This window comes from Eleutherodactylus coqui, chromosome 8 (genome assembly GCF_035609145.1).
Source record: "Eleutherodactylus coqui strain aEleCoq1 chromosome 8, aEleCoq1.hap1, whole genome shotgun sequence".
NCBI lineage: Eukaryota > Metazoa > Chordata > Amphibia > Anura > Eleutherodactylidae > Eleutherodactylus > Eleutherodactylus coqui.
In genome coordinates, this window is record NC_089844.1 from 46,718,780 (window position 1) to 46,744,735 (window position 25,956).

A 25,956-nucleotide genomic window follows, 5' to 3' on the forward strand; every position below is an offset into this window, starting at 1 on the left:
TCGGAGTCTTTTGAACGAGACGTAAGGTATATTTGTGCTCCACTTTTTATAGTGGGCACTTTTGTAGCTCGGGAAGCTGTTGGTGTCAGCGGGCTTAAAAAAATGTTTTGGATTCAGTACGAAGTCAAGATATTCGACGCTTCAAGCAGAGCTTTTTCCTGAGTTTAAAATCATTCTGGTTAAATATGTAATTAAAGCATTAAAATCTGAAACAAAAAAAGCATCCACATTAAAAGCACGTCCTCTATATAGCATTTGTACAGCTTGATGTTACTTTGTCATGGCTGAGGGTGGTGTGATGTTCGGTTGCTAGATTAGGGCAGGGGAGGAGAGAGATAAGGAACAGCGAGGACTGAGTGCTTATATTCCGGACTAGCGCTGTGGGGAGCCTCAGTGCCCCTCTTCTCTGTTACCCGGTCACATGTCCAAACGCTGCCAGCGCTTCTAGATGGTAAGTCATCATCATCTCCCTCGACTTCTCATAGAAGAAGCGTGATTTTTAGCCTGCTGATGGATTTTATGGGGTCTTTGTTTTATCTCTAATCCCTGGAGGTCGGCTGCAGCCCTTCTGGGCAGATTTTATACTGATTCTACCATTATCATCAATATTTTTAATGTGTGCGTTTAATATATGACTATAATTTTACTTATATAGTGAATAAAGTAATTTACCAATTGCGCCATTTTAGCAAAACCAACTATTTTATAAAGGAGGACTATCAATGTCAGACTTTACACCCAGCTGTACAGGGAGGGGCAGCTCCCTCTTCCCTTGAAAATTGAATATATGTTGTTTTACGTTTTGTGTTTGTTTTTTATCCTGGTGGTGGCGCTGCAGAGGTAGTAATTTCATCCTCCTTATTTGCATAAATTACTCAGAAGAGCTTGCATGGCCTTATAAGTCTCCTTACCTTCTAGGTGTCCCGCACCTCTTTTTGATGTTTTTGTCAGCTCCGTTGAAATGAGTGGAGCAACGACTACACATGCTCAGGCAGTGCGCCATTCGTTTAGAGGTATACTAGAGCTGATCTGTGGCAGCTGGGATTAGGATAAGAAAGATTTAAGGAAAGAAAGATGGTGGGTGTTGTTAAAAGGAGGGCAGATGTATACCTATTTTAGGGCAGGCATACTGTGCCTGTGTAAGGATTTCTTCACATGAGCGGATTTGCATTGTGAAATCCGGAGTGGGATTCTGCCTCCAGATTCCACAGCAAATCCAGCCCAAAGTTATGCTATGGCAAAATGCGATTTTCTGCCCACGAGTGGAAATCAATTGCGATTTTCTGCTCACGGGTGAGAAATCGCAGCATGCGATAAGTCAATAGAAGCCGTCTGTCCCACTGCACTTCCGCAGTGAGCACTGTGGAAGTATCGCAGGATCCGTGTCATCACAGAGCGCCGGTGGCTACTGCGCATGTGCGACGGAATACCGGACAACACATTTACAGCACTGAACAGAAGTCACCAGACAGGTATGCAGGAGTCACCGGCTGGGCATGGAGTCGAACTCCGCTGAGGTAATCCCGCGTGCAGTGTCCGACCCGCCTAATACTGTACTGGGAAGGAAGCCTAATACTGTAGTGAAGTGTAACCAATCAGCTTGTATTTTGATAATGAAGGAATGTCTTTGTGTGGATTGTATAAGAAAGGATGCTGCATTTTGTTGTTGGTTCAGTCTTTTGGAGATGATTCCAACTGAACCCATGCACTGGTGCAATAAAGTGTCTGTGCTTTCAGAAGAAACAGCCTGGGTATGGTTGGACTCTACAACAGATCCACCGTCTGCCACAAAGGTTGTCTTATAGAATATACATATATATATATATATATATATATATATATATATATATATATATATCATTCATTTTAGGGGTTTTGGTGCTGTATTCATGTTATGAGCTTGGTTCTGTGGCTGTTTTTATGTAATCTGCTTGGTACTGCTACTGTATTTATCAGCTTTTTCTGGTACTGTATTTATGTAATTAGATTGGTTCTGGTGCCATATTTATGCTATGAGCTGGGATCTAATGCTGTATTCATGTTAGAGGTTGGCTCTGATGCTGTGTTTATGGTATGAACTTGGTTCTGGTGCTGTATTTGTAAACGGGTAAAGGGTGTAAAGACAATGGGGGTGCTGACTACTCTAGGCTAAACCACGTCCACCCACGGTGGTCCTTGGCTGCAGTGATGTGTGTGGCCGTGGTTTGGTTGGGTGTGGCAGCTGCACGGTGTATTGCCATCCTAAGGATATATTCACATGTAGTGGATTTGCTGTGGCCATGGTTTGGCTGGGTGTGGCAGCTGCACTGTGTATTGCCATCCTAAGGATATATTCACATGTAGTGGATTTGCTGTGGCCGTGGTTTGGTTGGGTGCGGCAGCTGCACTGTGTACTCCCACCCTAAGGATATATTCACATGCAGTGGATTTGCAGTGGCCGTGGTTTGGCTGGGTGCGGCGGCTGCGCTGTGTATTGCCATCCTAAGGATATATTCACATGTAGTGGATTTGTGTGGATCTTTAACCGTGAAAAAATTTACAGAAAATCTGCACCAAAAATTTCCATCTTTTGGTGCGGAATTTGACACAGATTTGGGTGTAGATCTGCAGTAGATGTAGCTCATTCAGTTAAGCCCTTAGTGACGAAGCCTGTTTGCGCCTTAGTGACGGAGCCAAATTTTGAAAATCTGACATGTGTCACTTAACATAGCATAACTCCGTAAAGGCTTTTCATATCCAAGTGATTCTGACATTGTTTTTTCGCCACATGTTGTACTTCATATAGGTGGAAAAAATAGACTGATAGTATTTAGGAATATTTATTAAAAGTGCCAATATTGGGAAAATGTTGAAAAAATTGACATTTTTTCACATTTTCAACTGTAATTACGCAAATGTGTGCAAACATACTGTACAAATTTTTGCTAAGGTATATGTTTCCATCAGTTTAATTTATTTTGGATGCATATTTGAAAAAATTTCGTGTTGTTTTTTTTTTTAACCATTTAGGAGACGTACAAATTTAACATAACTTTTCAGCATTTTGAGGAGCACTTTGTTTTCCTGCACCAAGCCAAGATTGGAAAGGTTCATGAGTGTCAGAATAAGAGATACCCCCACAAATAACCCCATTTTAAAAACTACACCCCTTAGTGTATTGACTGATGGGGGTCATGAGTATTTTGACCCCACAGTTTTTTCAGAAATTAATTCAATTTAGAGGAGAAAAAGTAAAATTTCATATTTTTGCAAATATGTCATTTTAAATACATATTTTTTTCCTATAGTTTCCATGAAAATGAGGATTTACACCCCAAAATGGATCCCCCTGTTTGTCCTGTGTTCATAAATATAACCATTGTGGCCCTAATATTTAGTCTCTATACACAACGGGGCCCAAAATGAAAGGAGTAGTCAGTGTCTTTCAGAACAGAAATTTTGCTTGAAGTCCTTTTAGACCCCATAGCACACTTGTAGAGTTCTTGAGCGCCCCAAACCATAGAAAACTCCCACAAATGAACCCATTTTGAAAACTAGACCCCTTAACGAATTTATATAGGGGTGTACTGCATATTTTGACCCCACAGTTTTTCAATGAATTCAAGCAAAGCAAAAGGAAAAAAATTGAGATTTTCATTTTTTTGGCAATTCTGTCATTTTAAAAACAGCTTTTTTTGTACAGCACACATGTGAATGAAGACTTGCACCCCAAAATGGAGACCCCTGTTTGTGCTGTTTTCATAAACATACCCATTATGGCTCTTATATTATGTCCGCATGCACAATGAGGCCCAAAATGAAAGGAGTAGTCGGTGGCTTTTAGAACATAAGTTTTCCTTGAAGGCCTTTTATGCCCCATAGCCCACTTGTAGAGCTCTTGAGCGGCCAAAACCATAGAGAAGCCCCACAAATGACCCCATTTTGAAAACTAGACCCCTTAACGCGTTCATCTAGGGGTGTACTGTGTATTTTAACCCTACAGTTTTTGAATAGATCTAAGCAAAGCAGTAGGAAAAAATTACGATTTTCATTTTTTGGGCAATTGCGTCAATTTAAAAACAGGTTTTTTTTAACAGCACACATATAAATGAAGACGTTCACCCCAAAATGGATCCCCCTGTTTGTCCCGTGTTCAGAAACATACCCATTGTGGCCCTAATAGACTTACAGGACACATGGCTAGGCCTATAATGAAAGGAATACCCGTTGGATTTCAGGGTACAACTGAATAAATTTCAGGTCCCATCGCCTACTTTTTTGGAATAGTGCACATAGGAATGAAGACGTTCACCCCAAAATGGATCCCGCCGTTTGTCCTGTGTTCAGAAACATACCCATTGTGGCCCTAATTAACTAACAGGACCCATAGCTAGGCCTGTAATGGAGGGAACACCCGTTGGATTGCAGGGCACAACTGAATAAATTCCAGGTCCCATTGCTTATTTGTACGGAATAAAAATTGACTCCCTAAAAATATCCCCCCCCCTCCACACACACTCCGCGCCCTTTTCGGCGTTCCCTAAATCTTAGATAAAAGTAATAATGTGAACTGTGTGGTATTTCCGAAGACAGGGGTAATTAGAGATGCTGGTTGGAATGGGCCCATGGGGCCATAAAACCGGGTATCCCCCCTCCTCTCATGCTTTTTTGGGGTCATTTCTTGACCTCAGTGGCGGGTATGGGATGTAAAAAGTGGGGTTCCGTGAGTCTTCGTAAGCTTGCGGAGGTATGGCGGTCTTACACAGAAGGCGCTCAACAAGCTGCTCCTGGAACTGCATGAAGGCAAGCGTTCCCGGGGCTTCTTGTAAATTGTGTATTACAGGTAGCGGTCTGAATAACGCCGGGCTCACGCAGCCGTAGGTGGAACCCGCTTGCGGAGGCCCACAGCGGATCCCAGCTGTGAGCCCGGCTGTGACCCTGCGTACGGCCGCGTAATGTACTGCGCATAACTACCTACTCACACAGGCGGTCATGCGCAGTACCTTTTTTTTGTTTGCATTTCCCGCACCGTCACTTAGCGATGACGGGGGTACCCGCAGCCCGTACACAATGTAGATGCATATGGGCTGCGGGTATATCCGCGACCATGGAGCACAATAGGCTCTATGTTGCGGATATCCGTGGTAAAATAGAACCTGCTGCATTCTCTTTTCTGCGAGTGGATTACACAATTCCAACCCGCTAATGTGAGCAGAATTGTGAAATCCAATGCGATTGATCTGCGTATTACCGCGAATCAGACGCATGCGGAATCCGTAATTCCTATCCGGTCATGTAAGACCGACCAAAGGTAGGTCACTACTTTTTTTTTTTCGTGACCGGAGACGGCTCAACAAGGCCCCCTGTCACTGCTCCAGGCTCTTGGCGACCGTTGGTCGCTGAGAGCAAGGAGATTTTAAATTTCCTGGGCTCCCCGACTCCTGCGCATGTGTCTGGCATTTTACCAGCAATCGCATGTGCAGAATTCGGGAAGGTTCTCGAAGGAGGATGGCGTCGGGGTTCAAATACGGAGGCCTCCGGTAAAAAGTTTCATCTCCTCTCACCGATCGCATCTATATATATAACAGTCGAATAGAAATAGAATAAATAGAGGGTATAAACAATAGAAATATTAGTATAATATAAATGGTAATTTTTTAGAACGAAATTTTAAGAATGATAATTTTAGAATGTATTTATAAATTATTTGGGTATTTATATATAAAATGTTGTTTTTTATAATGGAGGGGGTCTATTTGAGAAAAAATGAATGCTGGTTATATAGAGTATATATAGCAGAAAAATCGGGAAAATGTAATTAATTGTTAATTCGTTTATAGTAACATCTCTATTTTTAGAATATAATTGTAGTAGTTATTTATAGATATAGATAATTTATGTTTTTTAAATAATATTGTGGAATATAGCAGATAATGAAGAGCATAAGCGAGTCGAACGAACTTTTAAATAGCATATTTTGCTGCTTTTTATGAATGGAGAAACATAGTAGTATGTAAAGGGTTACTGACTAATGATATGACGTGTTATCCCACATGAAGCAGAGGGCGGCTCCGAAAGTCGGCGTCTGAGCACTCCCGTGAGCCTTAGTAATGTATAAAATGTGTACTGTGTTGTTCAATTGTATGCCTGAAGAGAGCGGGTAAGCCCGCAGAAACGCGTAGCAAAGGAACTAATAAATCATTTAAAGTTATTTATGGACATTGTGTCCTCTATCTCTGCTGGAACCCACGAGCGCGGGGGAAATTTTTCTATTTGATACGAAAAGTTTGTTTTTTGTTTTTTTTACTTTATCACTTTATAAAATGAAAAAATGAGTAAAACTTTTTTTTCCTAATTTTTTCTTTTTAGCCCCCACAGGGGACCACAACTGGCGATGCTTTACATCATACTGCGATCAGGCCTCCCCTCGGGGATGGCTTGATAGGCATTCTGCGAAGACAGCCCTGGGGCCTTTCAGAAGACCTCCAGCTACCATGACACCCGCACGGCTCCCTGTAATCTCATTGAGGGAAGGGGGGCAATATGGGACCAACGAACATCGTTCAGGGCATTTAAAGGGTAAATAGCGCCAATCAGCCGCGTGGCTGATTGCAGCTATTATCGGCGGGTGTCAGCTGTAATAAACAGCCGGCACCCTGCAGCGTTAAGGGGTTAAAGAGCGCTTTGCCTTGTTCCCTCAGAGCCCTGGTAGCTGGTTGTTTGGTCCGGCTTCACAGAGGATTACCCGGACCGGATACAACTCTGGGAGTAAACAAGAATGCTTCCATTCATTAACAGCAAGCAAAGATCTTGAAATGGTGCAGAATTAAAACTGTGTTTTTGTTCCAGGGGTGAAGTATCTGAGGCAGGATGATGGCCGACTCCCCGGTGATGAATGGCGGGCATGCCGATCTGTGGGCATCTCATTACCAGATGGTCCTGGAACCTCCTGAAACAAATGATCCAGAGGTAAGACATACGAGACGCTGCGCTCTCACTGCACTATAGGCGCTTCTACACAGAAGATGGATCCTCTGCTGGCTGTAATGAGCGACTGACAGTATAGCTGCTCATCAGTCCTCGTTCTGCCGCTCGCAGACGACCAATTACTAATATTGATCATCCTTCACCAGCAGCAGCTCTTGTCAGCAGCGGTCCCCCTAATTACATGGAGGATGTCCTGCCGTCGAATCAGCATTTTTATGCCCGCATGAAAGACCCAGTCAGCCGGTGAGCGAGCGTTCTGAATGTTCATCAGCTGATTGGGGCGCATTCAGGCGGGGCGATGATCGGGGAGATAAACCTTCTGACAAATGTGTGTTCCCATGTAAAAGGGTCTTAAAGAATGAGCTGCACATCCAAGACTCCAAGGTATCTTGGTTCCCTACATTGGGTAATAGATGCTGGGCGCTGACCACTAATGGAATCTATTATGTTGGCCATCGCAGTTGTCATCCAGCTTTCCATGGATTCTGCATGTCATGGACACCTGCATTATGCCATGTTACACTCCACAGTATTGGAGGTCTTTGTGTCATTCAGGCTGCTTTCACACAGGCAAGAAATTGGAGCTCGATGTGTGCGCTGTGAGACGTACAAATCTCGCTTTAATGTGAACCCCATTCTTTTGAACGCGGGGTGATATACATATAGACATGAAGGTTTTTATTTCCTTGTGGTTACCCCGCTGCATGTAATCTCTTTGGGCGGTCCCTTGGAATGCCTTGTCCATTGCTTTCAATGGGGCGGAAAACATCGCGCAGCGATGCAAGGCTTCTCATTGGATCGCAACTGTAGTGAAGTGATGGGAGGAGTTTTTGACCCGAGCTCCTTACATCTGCGGGCACATCGTACCGATATCGGGACTAGTTTCCTTGCCTGAAATAGCGCTCAGCTGTGTGAAGCCTCAGTTGGGATATTAAATCTATATGTGACCCTCCCTAAAGTGACCCTCTGGGTCCTCGGCAACCAAACATGGCCGCACTGGTTCTCTGACTATCTGATGCACACCGTGAATTGGTTCACATCGTTAGTCTAAGGGCTTATTTACATGAGCATATATCGGCTGGCCAATATACGCTCCCATCTGAGCAGTTCTTCCCTCCTCCTCACCGGCTCTCTGCCTCTCTCCTCCACTCTGGCGGGTTCAATGAGAAGAGCTGGATGGGGGCGGAGCTCTGCTCTGCCCCGCCCGCTCCAATTGCTGACTGCAGGGAGGGGCGGGGAGCTTAGCTACGCCCCACCCACTTCTATTGCAAAGAAATGGAGAGGAGGAGAGAGGCAGAAAGCAGGTGGAGAGAACTGCTCAGATGGAAGCGTTTATCGTCCGGCCGTGAAAACGCCGGCCAATATACGCTTGTGTAAATAAGCCCTAAAACGCTACACCTGCTGTGATTGGCCAGTGTTGTCCACGTGGGCAGCGCTGACCAGTCAGAGCAGCATGCAGTGTCTCAGGATGTCTTCATTCACACCTGGAGGTTTGGATGTGGATTCAGAAAGGACGGGTTCAGTTTCTACCCTTTTTTTCCCTTCATTTTGGTTGACTTCTGGTTCTGGCTTGAACAGCTGCACATGTGAGCACATCCTTAGGGCTCCTTTTCACTGCCGATAGCGATATCGCTGCGAGAAAATCGTATTGTTAAAATCGCATCGCAACGCTGCAAAATCACAAGCTTTTGCGTTGCGATGCGAGAATCTGTTTTGCCATTGCACATTGCACTGTATGGGCGACAGAAAAATGCAAAATGCTGAAACAATTCTCCTGCTGCGATTTTTAATCCTCGTATCGGAGCTTGTCCTTAAACATCGCTAGTGGAAAGGCTGTCATAGAACAACATGTGTGGGACTTTACTGCGAGAGCTCGCACTGTCACATCGCACTGAAAACGTGCGATTACCTCGCCAGCGGAAAGGAGCCCTAAGGGCTCATGTCCACGGGCAAAATAAGAATTAAAATCTGCAGCAGATCACCCGCATGCGGATCCGCACCCCATAGGGATGCATTGACCACCCGCGGGTAGATAAATACCCGCGGATGGTCAATAAAAGTGATTTTAAAAAAAATGGAGCATGAAAAAATCTGGACCATGCTCCATTTTCGTGCGGGTCTCCCGCGGTGAGCCTAAAATAGGAATTTAAAAGAATTAACTCACCCGCAGCAGGCCGGGAGGGTCTTCTCTCCTCACGGCCGGATCTTTCTTGCTTCGGCTCGGCGGATGTGCCCGGCGCATGTGCGCAGCACGTCGGTGACGTGCCGGTGACGTGCCGCCGGCGTGACGAGTTCATCCGCCGGCCGAAAAAGAAGATCCGGCCGTTAGGAAGAGAAGACTTTCCCGGCCCGCTGCGGGGTGAGTTAATTCTTTTAAATTCCTATTTAAGCGCTCATGTCCGCGGGGCAGGAGGGACCCGCTGCAGATTCTACATGTAGAATCCGGAGCGGGCCTGATTTTCCCCATGGACATGAGGCCTTAGACTGCGGCTGCATACTAACACACATGTGAGCACATCCTTAGACTGCGGCTGCATACTAACACACATGTGAGCACATCCTTAGACTGCGGCTGCATACTAACACACATGTGAGCACATCCTTAGACTGCCGCTGCATACTAACACACATGTGAGCACATCCTTAGACTGCGGCTGCATACTAACACACATGTGAGCACATCCTTAGACTGCGGCTGCATACTAACACACATGCGCATCAGATAGTCATAGCGGCTCGGCCGTCTGTCCAAGGCTGGAGGGTCGCTTTAAGGGAGTCTTCCGATCTTATACACTGGTGATATGTTGGTAATGTAGGTCAGCACTTTACCATCTCTGGGCTCCTCGCTGGTTGATGAAGTGACTGCAGCACTGATCTAGCACTGTGTCACCTTCACTGCTTATCCCTGCCCAACAGCGCCCTCACCAGGCATTGTGCAGAAACCACAGTGTGGTCACTTATATAGGGCTGGCTACACTTCCCTCACAGACGGTCCGGCTGCCTGACGATCAGGTAGATTCCTATTGGTCTTGGATGGGAGTATTCTTGCCCTTTGCTAGATTATCATATTTCCAGGCTACAGGGGGCTGAATTATAGTAACATAGTAACATAGTATGTAAGGCCGAATGAAGACATTGTCCATCTAGTCCAGCCTGTCTATGCTACTGTGTTGATCCAGAGGAAGGCAAAAAACCCCAAGGCCAGAAGCCAATTAGCCCTTTTGGGGGAAAAATTCCTTCCCGACTCCCTAATGGCAATCAGACTGTTCCCTGGATCAACCCCTAATAGTTCCTACCTGCCTATATACCAGGATTGACACTTAACCTAATATTTATATCCTGTAATATCCTTCTCCAGAAAGACATCAAGTCCCCTTTTAAACTTCTCTATGGATTTTGCCATCACCACTTCCTGCGGTAGAGAGTTCCACAGTCTAACTGCTCTTACAGTAAAGAACCCCTTTCTGTGTTGGTGATGAAACCTACTTTCCTCTAATCGTAGCGGATGTCCTCTTGTTACCGTCGTGGTCCTGGGTGTAAACAGATCGCGGGAGAGATCCATGTGTTGTCCCCTCATGTACTTATGCATGGTTATTTGGTCGCCTCTTAACCTTCTTTTTTCTAGAGTAAATAGTCCCAATTTGGATAGCCTCTCTGGGTATTCCAGTCCCGTCATTCCATGTATTAGTTTAGTTGCCCTTCTTTGAAACCCCTCAAGCACTGTGACATCTTTCCTGAGCACCGGTGTCCAGAATTGTACGCAGTATTCCATGTGAGGCCTGACAAGTGCCTTATATAATGGAAGGATAATGTTCTCGTCCTTCGCCCCTATACCTCTTTTGATGCACCCCAAGACTTTATTTGCCTTTGCAGCAGCTGACTGGCATTGGTTACTCCAGTTTAGTCTATTATCCACTAATACCCCCAGATCCTTTTCCATATCACTTTTCCCTAGTGGTACCCCATTAAGTGAATATTGGTGACATCCGTTTCTCCTGCCCATGTGCATAGTCTTACATTTTTCAAAATTGAACTTCATTTGCCATTTTTCTGCCCAAGCCTCCATCTTATCCAGGTCCGTTTGTAGCCGTACATTGTCCTCCGTTGCATTAATTATATTGTATAATTTTGTGTCATCTGCAAATATTGATATTTTGCTGTGCAGCCCCTCTATCAGGTCATTGATAAATATGTTGAACAGAGTGGGGCCTAATACTGAACCCTGTGGCACCCCGCTAGCGACTGTGGTCCATTCAGAGTACGAACCCTTTATTACCACCCTCTGCTTTCTATCGTTGAGCCAATTTTTTACCCACTTACACACGTTTTCGCCCAGTCCGAGCTGCCTCATTTTGTATATTAGCCTATTATGTGGCACGGTGTCAAAGGCTTTAGAGAAGTCCAGATGTACAAGATCAATAGATTCTCCCAGGTCCAGCTTAGAGCTTACTTCATCGTAGCAACTGATCAGATTTGTCTGACATGAGCGACTCTTCATGAATCCATGCTGGTGAGGAGTTATTCCCTTAATCTCCTTGAGGTACTCATCGATGGCGTCTCTCAGAATCCCCTCGAAAATTTTTCCCGTTACTGAAGTGAGACTTACTGGCCTGTAGTTACCAGGCTCACTTTTGCTCCCTTTTTGGTAAATTGGAACCACGTTGGCAATGCGCCAGTCCAATGGTACTACTCCGGTCTTGATAGTGTCTAGAAATATTAGGTATAGCGGCCTCGCTATCTCGTCACTTAGTTCCTTTAGTATCCTTGGGTGTAATCCATCTGGGCCCGGTGATTTATCAATTTTAGTTTTCTTTAGACGCTTCCGCACCTCCTCCTGCGTTAGGTATGAGATATTTTGTGAGGGGTTCGTTTTATTCCCCTGCATCTCGTGTGGCATTTCCTTTCCTTTGGTGAACACACTTGAGAAGAAACTGTTTAGTAGATTTGCTTTCCCTTCGTCATCATCAATGATTTCTCCTGCATTGTTTTTTAAAGGGCCAGTACTCTCCCTGCAAATCCTTTTGCTGTTTATGTAGTTGAAAAATAGCTTCGGGTTGTTTCTGCTCTCTTTTGCGATCCGTCTTTCTGCTTCCTCCTTGGCAGTTTTGATCGTATCTTTGCATATTTTGTTTTTTTCCCTGTATGATTTTAGCGCTTCTTCGCTGCCTTGTTGCTTTAGTAGTTTGAACGCTTTCTTCTTTTTGTTTATTGCCCCTTGTACCGTCTTGTCGAGCCACATTGGTTTCCTTTTAGCTGAGTTTCTTTTATTTTTAAAGGGAATGAACTGCTCACATGAGGTGATTAGGATCCTTTTGAATTTTTCCCATATGTCCTCCGTACTGATATTTTTGAGGATGTTGTCCCAATTAATGTTACCGATAGTAGTTCTAAGCTCATCAAATTTTGCTTTACTAAAGTTTAGTTTCTTTGCCACTCCCTGATAAGGCTTCCTATTGATTGACAGCTGGAAGTTGATTATATTGTGGTCGCTGTTCCCCAAGTGCCCCTCAACCTGCACCCCCTTTATACGTTCCGGTTTGTTAGTTAGTACTAGGTCCAGAATGGCCCTCCCTCTTGTTGGTTCCTGCACAAGTTGGTTCAGGTAATTGTCTTTAATTACTCTCAAGAACTTATCACCCCTGTGAGATTTGCAGGTTTCGTTCTCCCATGTTATATCTGGGTAATTAAAGTCCCCCATGATAATTACTTTGTTTCGTTTTGACACCTCTTCTATCTGCCTTAGTAGTGAGTCTTCAGTTTCTTCTGTTGCTTTTGGTGGTCGATAGAAGACCCCTATCAGGATTTTGTTATTTTTTCCTCCCTGTATTTCTACCCACAGAGATTCCACCTGTTCGTCTCCTACCCCTATATCCTCCCGTAGCCTCGGCTTCAAGTTCGATTTGACGTACAGACATACCCCTCCCCCTTTCTGGTTCCTTCGGTCTCTTCTGAAGAGATTGTACCCCTGCAAATTCACCGCCCAATCGCACTTATCATCAAGCCATGTTTCAGTAATTCCGACTATATCATAGCTTTCATCAGTCATTCTCGCTTCAAGCTCACCCACTTTACCGATCAGACTTCGTGCATTCGTGGTCATACAATTTATATCATTTTTTTTGTTTTTTAAATTTGTTTTGTTGCTATTTGTACTTATGGCTGATCTATCAGTTCTAACTGTACTAACCCCACCCCCTGCTCGTCCCCCATTCCCTTTGCTTGGACCCGGATCGCTAATTACACTGGCTACCCCACTATTTCTCATTTTACCCTACCCCCTCAGTCCCTAGTTTAAACACTCCTCCAGCCTTCTAGCCATCTTTTCCCCCAGCACAGCTGCACCCTCCCCATTAAGATGCAGCCCGTCCCTACGGTAGAGCCTGTAGCCGACCGCAAAGTCAGCCCAGTTCTCCAGGAACCCAAATCCCTCCTTCTTACACCAACTCCGGAGCCACTTGTTTACCTCCCTAAGATCCTGCTGCCTTTCTAGTGTGGCTTTAGGTACAGGTAGTATTTCCGAGAAAACTACCCTGGAGGTCCTTGCCCTGAGCTTGGACCCTAAGTCCCTGAAATCATTTTTGAGGGCCCTCCATTGACCTCAAACTTGTTCATTGGTGCCAACGTGCACCATGACTGCTGGATCCTCACCAGCCCCTCCCAGTAATCTGTCAATCCGATCCGCGATGTGTCGAACTCGAGCGCCAGGAAGACAACACACCGTTTGACGATCCCGGTCTTTATGGCAGATTGCCCTCTCTGTCCCCCTAATAATTGAGTCCCCCACCACTAGAACCTGTCTAGCCTGCCCTGCGCTCCCCGTCCCCGTCTCACTGGAGCAGTCATCCCCCTGGCGTTCAGAGGGCGTGTCGTGCTGCAGCGGTGCTGGCTCTGTAATGGCATCCCCCTCATCTGCCAATCTTGCAAACTTGTTGGGTTGTGCCAGTTCAGGACTAGCCTCCCTGGTTCTCTTCCCTCTATCCCTCCTTCTTTCTGTCACCCAGCTTCTTGCCTGCTCTTCTGCTCTTCCGTACTACCATCCGCCCCCGCCTCTACCCCAGCGAGTGCCTGCTCAGTGAGCACCAAACTCCTTTCCATGATGTCAATGGCTCTCAGTGTTGCCAGTTGTCCATTTAGATCCAGAATTTGGGCTTCTAAATGTGCGACGTGCATGCATCTTGCGCAACAGTATGCACCCTCGATCGGCTGATCAAGGACCGCATACATTGCACAAGTAGCACACTGGATGACATTGCCAGGCATGGAGCTCATCCTAATGGGGATCTACAATTTACTTGTGGAAGTAGTGAAGATAGACTTGTCCACACTCCGCTCACACGCTGCCGCAACCGCTGGCCCGCTGTCGCAACCGCTGACTCGCTGCCGCAGCCGCTGACCCGCTGCCGCAGCCGCTGACCCGCAGCCGCTGACCCGCTGCCGCAGCCGCTGACCCGCTGCCGCAGCCGCTGACCCGCTGTCGCAATCGCTGACCCGCTGCCGCTGACCCGCTGCCGCAACCGCTGACCCGCTGCCGCAACCCCTCACCCGCTGCCGCAACTCCTCACCCGCTGCCGCAACCCCTCACCCGCTGCCGCAACTCCTCACCAGCTGCTGCAACCCCTCTCCCGCTGCTGCCTCTGTGCAACCACTCACACGCTGCCGCTCTCGCGCCACCTCTTACCCGCTGGATTAGGCTGGGTTACATCGGAGTTGTCATTTCCAGTTTCCTGCTTTATCATTGGAGAAGAAAACTGAAAGTGCTGGAGAGCCGGATCATAAGGTATATATGGAACGGCATCAGAATGTCCAAGGAATGCAGCAGAACATCAGTACCAGGTTGTTCCACCCCGGGCTTCACAACACACCCACAATAGTCTGGATGTCGGCATCTGCTGGCAACCTTTATCCAGTCAGGAACACGTACAAACGATGCAACGTTTCACCTCAAAGATGGCCTTACCTCAAGCATTGTGTGCTTTAAGAAAGGCATTCTGAAGCTGAAACGTTGTATCTTCTGTATGTGACATCCGGGTATTTGTGGATGTGTGGTGGAGAGCTGGATCCGTCACCTGATGGACACCGGTGGTGCCTGCTGGACTTGATTGCCCTATAATGTGGTCTGTCTGGTTCCGTTATGGCATCTGTCACTTGACCAGAATAAATGGCACCGTGTGCTGGACTAAAATAATTTTTTATTAGGGAATTGAGTATTTATCATAAACTATTTGACTTTTTATTGACAGGGGTGTATGAGGTTATCCGGAAGGAGAAGCAGCGGCAGCGCTACGGGCTGGAGCTCGTCGCCTCCGAGGACTTTGCCAGCTGTGCAGTTTTGCAGGCTCTGGGCTCCTGTATGAACAACAAGTATTCAGAGGGTTACCCAGGACAGAGGTGAGTGGGTGACACCAGTGCATCTCATCATAATGGGCAGGGCTGATCACATAGGGACGTGTCAGTTATGATGAGGACCGGGCCTGTAAAGGAAATGCCAACTGCTGTGTGTGTCTGGTATCCTTGGTGTTTTGTTTTTCCTTAAATTTGTATAGTCATGGACTAATACAAGACACATTCTAAGGGTAGTTTCACATCTGCGTCAGGACCTCCAGACGGAGGTGTCCTCACAGATGTGGTTGCAAAACTGGGCAGCTGGGCGGAAAGCAGGCAGACCCCATTATAGTCAATGGGGTCCGTCCGGCGCTCTTTGGTTCCATCTACAGGCGGACCCCTTGGGCTGCGGGGTTTCTTCCTTTCTGTTTCCCAAACAGAGGAGGACATTGGAATCCCCAGCGCAGATGTGAAAACACTGTAATATTACTTGTATGCCGCAAAGTGAATAACGATGCGGCGTGGGACTGGGGGCAGGGAAGGAAAGGGTTAAAGAGTGAGCTTAGGTAAAGGGGGTGGAGCTAAGACAGGAAGGAGACAGCCAGAGAGCGGGAAAGAGCACAAACGGCTTGGACAGTGAAGTAGAAGGACGCAGAAGAGCAGACGAAGAAAATAAGAGCAGCAGCAGAAAAGAAAAGAACAAAGCGAGACACAGAGCACAGACGACAGGAGTCTTGAAAGAAAGAAGCCGTTGGAAGATAAAGAAGGTCAGAAGAGTCGGGTGGAAGATAGAAGCAGTGGGAGAAAGAAGGGAGAAGATGGACGACTTACGGTCCAGGATTCAAGAAGCGGTGATGCAGGACGGCACCGGATGGCTTGAAGAGGTGTTGGCAAGCTGCAGGACGATCGCCGAAGCCAGGGAGCCAGTCGGGCAGGAAGAACCGCAGCGGAGGCCAGGAGAGGAGCCAGCAAACACGGAAGAGGCGCCGCGAGGGAGACCGCGCCGACGAAAGCAGCCCCCCGCGAGACTAAGTCCGAGCCCAGCACCGAAGAGGGGAGGAGGAAGAGTCAGCCTGGGCAGCGCAGGCTCGAGGAGGGACAGAGGAGCGAGCCGGAAACTGGCGCCGGAACCGAGAGGTACGGCGGGAGGACCGGCAGCGGAGGCGCAGAGGACACTAACCACCGAGCAAGGGGGACGGCGTTCGGCAGTCATATCGGGCTCCGAACAGCTGCAGCATTGAGCAGCCGGGCGCAGGACTCCAGGACATGTGCGAGGTGAGCGCGGAGGGAGCAGTGGAGAGGAGCAGGGGAGCGCGCGGTCAGGCCGCACGTCCTCGCAAGATGGCGGCGCAGCACACGTGGTGGCACAAGCAGCGCCGGGGGCGCGACGAAGAGGGAGCCCATTTTGCAGGGGGGAGGGGGGAGGGAGGACAGGAAGCGCGAGGGGGAGAATAGTTAACAGGGGCCCACGCCTCCATTTTCGTGCGGGTCTCCCGCGGTGACGGCTCCCGCGGGCTTCTATTGAAGCCTATGGAAGCCGTCCGGATCCGCGGGAGACCTAAAATAGGAAGTTAATTCTTTTAAATCACCCGCAGCAGGCCGGGAGGGTCTTCTCTCCTCACGGCCGGATCTTTCTTTCTTCGGCTCGGCGGATGTGCCCGGCGCATGCGCGCAGCACGTCGGCGACGTGCCGCTGGCGTGACGAGTTCACCCGCCGGCCGAAAAAGAAGATCCGGCCGTTAGGAATAGAAGACTTTCCCGGCCCACTGCGGGGTGAGTTAATTCTTTTAAATTCCTATTTTAAGCGCTCATGTCCGCGGGGAAGGAGAGGCCCGCTGCAGATTCCATGTAGAATCCGGTGCGGGCCTGATTTTCCCCGTGGACATGAAGCCTTAGACTGCGACTGCATACTAACACACATGTGAGCACATCCTTAGACTGCGGCTGCATACTAACACACATGTGAGCACATCCTTAGACTGCGGCTGCATACTAACACACATGTGAGCACATCCTTAGACTGCGGCTGCATACTAACACACGTGAGCGCATCCTTAGACTGCGGCTGCATACTAACACACATGTGAGCACATCCTTAGACTGCGGCTGCATACTAACACACATGCGCATCAGATAGTCATAGCGGCTCGGCCATCTGTCCAGGGCTGGAGGGTCGCTTTAAGGGAGTCTTCCGATCTTATACACTGGTGATATGTTGGTAATGTAGGTCAGCACTTTACCATCTCTGGGCTCCTCGCTGGTTGATGAAGTGACTGCAGCACTGATCTAGCACTGTGTCCCCTTCTATGCTTATCCCTGCCCAACAGCGCCCTCACCAGGCATTGTGTGGTCACTTATATAGGGCTGGTACACTTCCCTCACAGACGGTCCGGCTGCCTGACGATCAGGTAGATTCCTATTGGCCTTGGATGGGAGTATTCTTGCCCTTAGATTATCATATTTCCAGGCTACGAGGGGCTGAATTATGAGAATGTCCGCTGGATTAGGCTGGGTTACATCGGAGTTGTCATTTCCAGTTTTCTGTTTCATCATTGGAGAAGAAAACTGAAGAGTGCTGGAGAGTCGGATCATAAGGTATATATGGAACGGCATCAGAATGCCCAAGGAATGCAGCAGAACATCAGTACCAGGTTGTTCCACCCCGGGCTTCGAGAAGCAGCGGCAGCGCTACGGGCTGGAGCTCATCGCCTCCGAGGACTTTGCCAGCTGTGCAGTTTTGCAGGCTCTGGGCTCCTGTATGAACAACAAGTATTCGGAGGGTTACCCAGGACAGAGGTGAGTGGGTGACACCAGTGCATCTCATCATAATGGGCAGGGCTGCTCACATAGAGTCGTGTCCGTTATGATGGGGACTGGGCCTTTAAAGGAAATGCCAACTGCTGTGTGTGTCTGGTATCCTTGGTGTTATGTTTTTCCTTAATTAGTCATGGACTAATACAAGACACATTCTAAGGGTGGTTTCACATCTGCATCAGGACCTCCAGACGGAGGTCCTCACAGATGTGGTTGCAAAATCAGACAGCTGGACGGAAAGTAGGCAGACCCATTATAGTCAATGGGGTCCGTCCTGCGCTCTTTGGTTCCGTCCACAGGCGGACCCCTTGGGCTGCGGGGTTTCTTCTTTTCTGTTTCCCAACCAGAGGAGGACATTGGAATCCCCAGCGCAGATGTGAAAACACCCGTAACGTTACTTAACTGTGTTCTTACAGAAAGCCTTGGTGGTGGCGACAGAGAAACTGCCTGTATAATAGAGAAGGTTATTGCTGCTGTACACAGTATTGACTTCCATGGACGGTCCCAAGTTACAAACTTGTCTCCTATCCACGGCATAGGTGATTAAATGTCTGATTGGTGGGGGTTCTGAATTCTCGGACCCCTGCCCTATCATGAAAATGCAGGTCTTGTGTCCCCCACTGTATGAATGGAGCAGCGATCAAGCATGTGGGCTGCTGAGGCTAGCAGGGCGTGTGCGCGACTGCTACACCGTTCTTATGGGAAGCCTCAGTCCCCTCTGTTTTTGTGATCTCTGCGGATCCCAGAAGTCAGACTCTCACTGATCAGACACTTATCCTCTATCCTGTGAATAAGGAGATAAGCCTATATCTTGGGACAACCCCTGTAGAGAGGGTGCCCTTGTGTGAGATCCCTTACACCAGGGGTCCCCAACCACCGGACCGCGGCCGCCCGTTGTGTGTTTAGCGCCGGTCCGCGGCAGCGCCGGGAACTTTTGCTCTAAACACAAGGCCCGCGGGCCGAATCCGGCCCGCTGCCTTGTGTTATGTGGCCCGCAGCGTGCCAACGCCGCTGAGCACTGAAGCGATTACCAGCGGGGGCGCCGCAGCTCCCCGCTGGTAATCGCGCTGATCCGGCGCACACTGACCTCAGTGTGCAGCCAGGATTCTCCTCCCCGAGTCCCCTGCTCATTAGTTCCGCAGGAGAGGACTCGGGGAGGAAGCGGTCCGGGCTGCACACTGACGTCAGAGCAAGCAGACAGAGAGCGACGCTGTAGTAAGTATATGGGTTGGGGGGCTGCTTAGAATTGTGTGGGGGGGGGGTGCCTATTACTGCGGGGGCTGATTACTACTGGGGGGGCTGCCTATTACGGGAGGAAAGGGAGCTGCATATTATGGGGGGGGCTGCCTATTACTGGGGGGTGGGGGCTGCCCATTACTGGGAAGGGGGGGGGACCTGCCCATTACTGGGAAGGGGGTGGGGGCTGCCAATTACTGGGAAGGGGGTGGGGGCTGCCCATTACTGGGAAGGGGGGGCTGCCCATTACTGGGAGGGGGGGGGCTGCCCATTACTAGGAAGGGGGGGGGGGCTGCCATTACTGGGAAGGAGGGGCTGCCCATTGCTGGGAAGGGGGGGGGGCTGCCCATTGCTGGGAAGGGGGGGGGGGCTGCCCATTACTGGAAGGGGGGGGCTGCCCATTACTGGGAAGGGGGGGGGGGCTGCCCACTACTGGGAAGGGGGGGGGGGACCTGCCCATTACTGGGAAGGGGGGTGGGGGCTGCCCATTACTGGGAAGGGGGGGGGGGCTGGCCATTACTGGGAAGGGGGGGGACCTGCCCATTACTGGGAAGGGGGAGGCGTTGCCCATTACTGGGGGTGGGGGGGCTGCCCATTATTGGAAAGGGGGGGGCTGCCATAAGGAAGGGGGGGGCTGGCCCATTACTGGGAAGGGGGGGGGGACCTGCCCATTACTGGGAAGGGGGTGGGGGCTGCCCATTACTGGGAAGGGGGGGGGCTGCCCATTACTGGAGGGTCGGGGCTGCCCATTACTGGGAAGGGGGGCTGCCCATTACTGGGAGGGGGGGGGCTGCCCATTACTAGGAAGGGGGGGGGGGCTGCCCATTACTGGGAAGGAGGGGCTGCCCATTACTGGGAAGGGGGGGGGCTGCCCATTGCTGGGAAGGGGGGGGGGCTGCCCATTACTGGGAAGGGGGGGCTTCCCATTACTGGAAGGGGGGCTGCCCATTACTGGGAAGGGGGGGGACCTGCCCATTACTGGGAAGGGGGGCGTGCCCATTACTGGGGTGGGGGCTGCCATTATTGGAAGGGGGGGGCTGCCCATTACTGGAAGGGGGGGCTGCCCATTACTGGGAAGGGGGGGGGCTGCCCACTACTGGGAAGGGGGGGGGACCTGCCCATTACTGGGAAGGGGGGGGGGCCTGCCCATTACTGGGAAGGGGGGGGGCTGCCCATTACTGGGAAGGGGGGGGGCTGCCCATTACTGGGAAGGGAGGGGGACCTGCCCATTACTGGGAAGGGGGGGGCGTGCCCATTACTGGGAGTGGGGGGGCTGCCCATTATTGGAAAGGGGGGGGGGCTGCCCATTACTGGGAAGGGGGGGGCTGCCCATTACTAGGGAAGGGGGGGGGGGCTGCCCATTACTGGGAAGAGGGGGGGGACCTGCCCATTACTGGGAAGGGGGTGGGGCTGCCCATTACTGGGAAGGGGGGGCTGCCATTACTGGAGGGGCGGCTGCCCATTACTAAGAAGGGGGGGGGGCTGCCCATGCTGGAAGGGGGGGGCTGCCCATTACTGGGAAGGGGGGGCTGCGCTCGGAGGGACCTGCGCATTACTGGGAAGGGGGGGACCTGCTCATTACTGGGAAGGGGGACCTGCCCATTACTGGGAAGGGGGACCTGCCCATTACTGGGAAGGGGGTGGGGGCTGCCCATTACTGGGAAGGGGGGGGGGCTGCCCATTACTGGGAAGGGGGGGGACCTGCCCATTACTGGGAAGGGGGACCTGCTCATTACTGGGAAGGGGGGACCTGCCCATTACTGGGAAGGGGGACCTGCCCATTACTGGGAAGGGGGACCTGCCCATTACTGGGAAGGGGGTGGGGGCTGCCCATTACTGGGAAGGGGGGGGGGCTGCCCATTACTGGGAAGGGGGACCTGCTCATTACTGGGAAGGGGGACCTGCCCATTACTGGGAAGGGGGACCTGCCCCTTACTGGGAAGGGGCTGGGGCTGCCAATTACTGGGAAGAAGGGGGGGCCTGCCCATTACTGGGAAGGGGGCGACCTGTCCATTGCTGGGAAGGGGGGGACCTGCCCATTGCTGGGAAGGGGGGGACCTGCCCATTACTGGGAAGGGGGGGACCTGCCCATTACTGGGAAGGGGGGGACCTGCCCATTACTGGGAAGGGGGGACCTGCTCATTACTGGGAAGGGGGAACTGCTCATTACTGGGAAGGGGGACCTGCCCATTACTGGGTAGGGGGTGGGGGCTGCCATTACTGGGAAGGGGGGGGGGGCTGCCCATTACTGGGAATGGGGGGCTGCCCATTACTGCTAAGGGGGGGACCTGCCCATTACTGGGAAGCGGGGGGACCTGCCCATTACTGGGAAGGGGAGACCTGCTCATTACTGGGAAGGGGAGACCTGCTCATTACTGGGAAGGGGGACCTGCTCATTACTGGGAAGGGGGACCTGCCCATTACTGGGAAGGGGCTGCCCATTACTGGGGGGGGGGGACCTGCTTATTACTGGGAAGGGGCTGCCCATTACTGGGGGGGGGACCATGCTTATTACTGGGGGGTTGCTTACTGGGGGGGGCTGCCTATTACTGGGGGGGGGGGGCTGTCTATTACGCGGGGCTGCTTATTACTGGGGTGGGGACCTGCTTATTACTGGGGGGGTTTGCTTACTGGGGGGGGCTGTCTATTACGCGGGGCTGCCTATTACTGGGGGGGGCTGCCTATTACTGGGGGGGGGGGCCTGCTTATTACTGGGGTGGGGGGACCTGCTTATTACAGGGGAAGGGGCTGCTTATTACTGGGGGGGCTGATTATTACTGCGGGGGGGCTGCTTATTACTGAGGGGGCTGCTTATTATTGGATGGCATGGGGGCTACTTATTACATGGGAAGGGGTTGCCTATAACGGGGGGGGGGGCGCTGTCTATTACTGGGGGACCTGCTTATTATGGGGAGGGGCTGCTAATAACTGAGGGGTGCGGGCTGTCTATTACTGAGGGGGGAGATAAATTATATGCTGCCCTATCTGTGTGCTGGGGGGGGATAGATTATATACTGCCCTATGTGTGTACTGCCAGGACATTCTAAATGTCATAATTAAATAAGAATGCACTAAACTCCAACCCCCTTCATAACCCCGCCCCATATAACCAAAGCCCCGCCCATGTCCCGCCCAACCCTTACGGGCCTTGTAAAACTGGTCTTGCTTGAAGCCGGTCCCTGGTGCCAAAAAGGTTGGGGACCACTGCCTTAGACAATCCCCCATCCCAGAGAGACCCAACTAGGAGCCCCTCATATTGAGTGTTAGAGCTGCTTTACATAAAGGGTATGAAGACTTCTGCAACAAAAATGTCTGTTCCAGACAGTCTCTTGCTGTTTTCTGCATACAGCGCTATTCGGGTTATGTGACTCCTGTGCAACAAACCCTGCGTTAGGGAGCTCTTCCATCGGCCAATTCTTGGCTACTTGTAACGTGTGCTGGTCGACAAAGCATTGTGATCAGCGCTTCATCACTGCGTTCACACACGGCAGATGATTGCATGAAGACGAACAATTGTTAGTATGATTGTCCAGCTGGCGCTGCAGATTTTAGTGCAGTCGGCACAAGAATCAATGTCGCCATACACGCAACACGTGGATTTTGGTGTGTTTTTCACAGCCTCATTTGAAGGGGTGGAATTCATACTGAATATCCACAGTATAAGCTGACATGCTGCGGACTTAAAACCGCACCACATATCAGTTCTGTACTGACTTGTGCAGATCTTTATGCACCATGTGGAAGAGGTTTACATCTCCTCCACGCGGCTCAGACTGTAAATGCTGTGGATCTTCTCTTCAGAAATTGTGCAAAATTTACACCTTGTGTGAAGCTCCTCTAGCAGGCGCTATACTACACTAGGACACCAAAAAGAGGGTCTTCATGTTCTCTCCTGCCTCTACTGACAGGTACTATGGCGGCACGGAGCACGTGGATGAGTTGGAGAGGCTGTGCTAGAAAAGGGCTTTGGAAGCGTACAGCTTGGACCCATAGAAATGGGGGGTGAATGTGCAGCCTTATTCAGGTGAATCCATGAAGTAATATAACATGCACATTCACTATTTACTGCACCCATAGATTGTAATGGTGCGTATTACACACCAAAAAAAGACGTGCACCTAATATATCTGTGAAAAACGTAGGTCCGACTGGCCCAATGTAAATCAATGGGGTTTTTAATGTATTCTAGTAGTTATATTCTTGTGCATAGGAGGCAGTATTATAGTAGTTATATTCTTGTGCATAGGAGGCAGTATTATAGTAGTTATATTCTTGTACATAGGGGGCAGTATTATAGTAGTTATATTCTTGTACATAGGGGGCAGTATTATAGTAGTTATATTCTTGTACATAGGGGGCAGTAATATAGTAGTTATATTCTTGTACATAGGGGGCAGTATTATAGTAGTTATATTCTTGTACATAGGGGCAGTATTATAGTAGTTACATTCTTGTACATAGGGGGCAGTTTTATAGTAGTTATATTCTTGTACATATGGGCAGTATTATAGTAGTTATATTCTTGTACATAGGGGGCAGTATTATAGTAGTTATATTCTTGTACATAGGGGGCAGTATTATAGTAGTTATATTCTTGTACATAGGAGCAGTATTATAGTAGTTATATTCTTGCACATAGGGGGCAGTATTATAGTAGTTATATTCTTGTACATAGGAGCAGTATTATAGTAGTTATATTATTGTACATATGGGCAGTATTATAGTAGTTATATTCTGGTACATAGGAGGCAGTATTATAGTAGTTATATTCTGGTACATAGGAGGCAGTATTATAGTAGTTATATTCTGGTACATAGGAGGCAGTATTATAGTAGTTATATTCTGGTACATAGGAGGCAGTATTATAGTAGTTATATTCTGGTACATAGGGAGCAGTATTATAGTAGTTATATTCTTGTACATAGGGGACAGTATTATAGTAGTTATATTCTTGTACATAGGGGGCAGTATTATAGAAGTTATATTCTTGTACATAGGAGGCAGTATAAAAGTGTATACACCAAGCACAGGAGAACATTTTGGAACATGATAAAGGAAAGGATACACGTGATACTTTGCTGGGGACTTCCATAATGATTACCAATATTGGTGATTCATCTATATACATTGCCCTAAAGGTGATCTCACCTGTGATCTGTAGGATCTTTATTTAGGATTATGTGTGATCTCTCTGTATTGGAGACACATGTGGAATATTATATCTGTACACCTTGTTTTTAAGGAATATTATTAAAGGTTATATTTGAAAAAAATACATTTTTTCTGTTCTTCTCGGTGATGGAATAGTTGTTATAAGGACCTTTCTGCCCCGGTGATTTGCTTATAATTGAAATGGCAGGTTTTCTGTCAGGGAGCATCAATACTGCCCCCTGGGTATTAGAGGCCAAATCAGTTTTCTCGAATAAAGATCTGGATATACATACTGAAGCTACTTTGATTAATTATGCCTTTAAGAATCTCACTAGGCCCTATAAAAAAACAAATGGAATGTGCGCCACAAGGTCCTGTTGTTCCTTTCTGAAGTCACCGATCTCAAATCCCCTAAACATAGGGAGAGCTGCAGGGTAAAAAAGGGGTTCCCAGTAGAGAGCCCCCCAAAAACAAGAAAACAATACACAGTTAAAAAAAACGCAGCGCAGAGTTTTTTTTTAACTAGGCCCTATAAGGAATGTATAAGGTATTGGTGGGAGGTGCAGGGGCTAACCAACTATTTAGAACACAAAATAGTACCTCAAGGGCTGAGGGCACACATTTTGCCACCACCAAAACTAAGAACGGGTCCCTTCATGACACGGTGGGAGAAGGAGGCCACTGAAAGCTCTTTTAGGCTCATAAATCTATTATTAGAGGAAGAGAAGATAAATCTAGAAAAGAAGAGTAAGAGCTTAGAGGAAATGATTAAGGATACCAGGGGGTTCTCAGGAGAGACAGAAGATGATAAAAAGGAGAAACACTCAAACCTGCAATAGAAAAGTATACTGGATATCTGAGGGAACGGAAACCTCTTCAGTGCAATAGGGATCTCTGTGATCTCTGGTAATGAGTCGTCTAAAGAGGGTCCTACCCAGAGAGACCTAGGGGTAGGGGTGGCACTATACCCAGAATGCGTGGTAGGGGAAGATTTAACTCAAATGGAGCATAGTTTTTAGACCCACTAATTTTGAATTATATGTTGAGGAATCGCGGTGGCATGGGGTTTTCTCAATAGCGGTCAATAGGTCTTTCCCCGTGAGAAGTCTGATCAATTCTGATGAGAGGCAATCGCACTATGCACCCCCAGCCATGAAAGATGATTTACAGATCATCAATGTATCCTGAGGGGTCAGAGGTTGAGCAGGCAGTAACGAGGAAAGGCTTGTCCTTGATTCCTACTAATAAATTTGACTGTTTCATTTGGACCAAGGATGTTTCACTGTTCTTAAGAAAGTTACGCTGTCACAAGTTTGTTTGTTTTGTTTTTTTTTCTATCCAGAGCAGGAAAACAATGCTCTGAGTTGGGTCTGTTAGCGCAAATTTCGCTATCTTAGATATACTGTGCGTTTCCAAATTAAGATAATATGTGCAGGCCTGGAGAGCCTTTCAAAGAAACACACGGCT

General features: G+C 48.8%; 1 long non-coding RNA gene across 3 annotated transcripts in view; it reads left to right on the plus strand.

The window, feature by feature from the left end:
- Positions 1 to 415: 415 nt before the first annotated feature.
- LOC136576361 (uncharacterized) overlaps positions 416 to 25,956 on the plus strand; it is a 116,184-nt gene continuing 90,643 nt past the window's right edge. The window contains exons 1-4 of one of the 3 annotated variants that reach the window (XR_010786348.1): positions 416 to 451; positions 6,829 to 6,948; positions 15,207 to 15,354; positions 23,247 to 23,362. This is a non-coding gene — a long non-coding RNA (uncharacterized lncRNA). Of the gene's footprint in view, positions 452 to 6,301; positions 6,949 to 15,206; positions 15,355 to 17,907; positions 18,085 to 23,246; positions 23,363 to 25,956 lie in introns of those variants that run through there. The other 2 variants (XR_010786347.1, XR_010786349.1) reach the window with 2 other exon arrangements.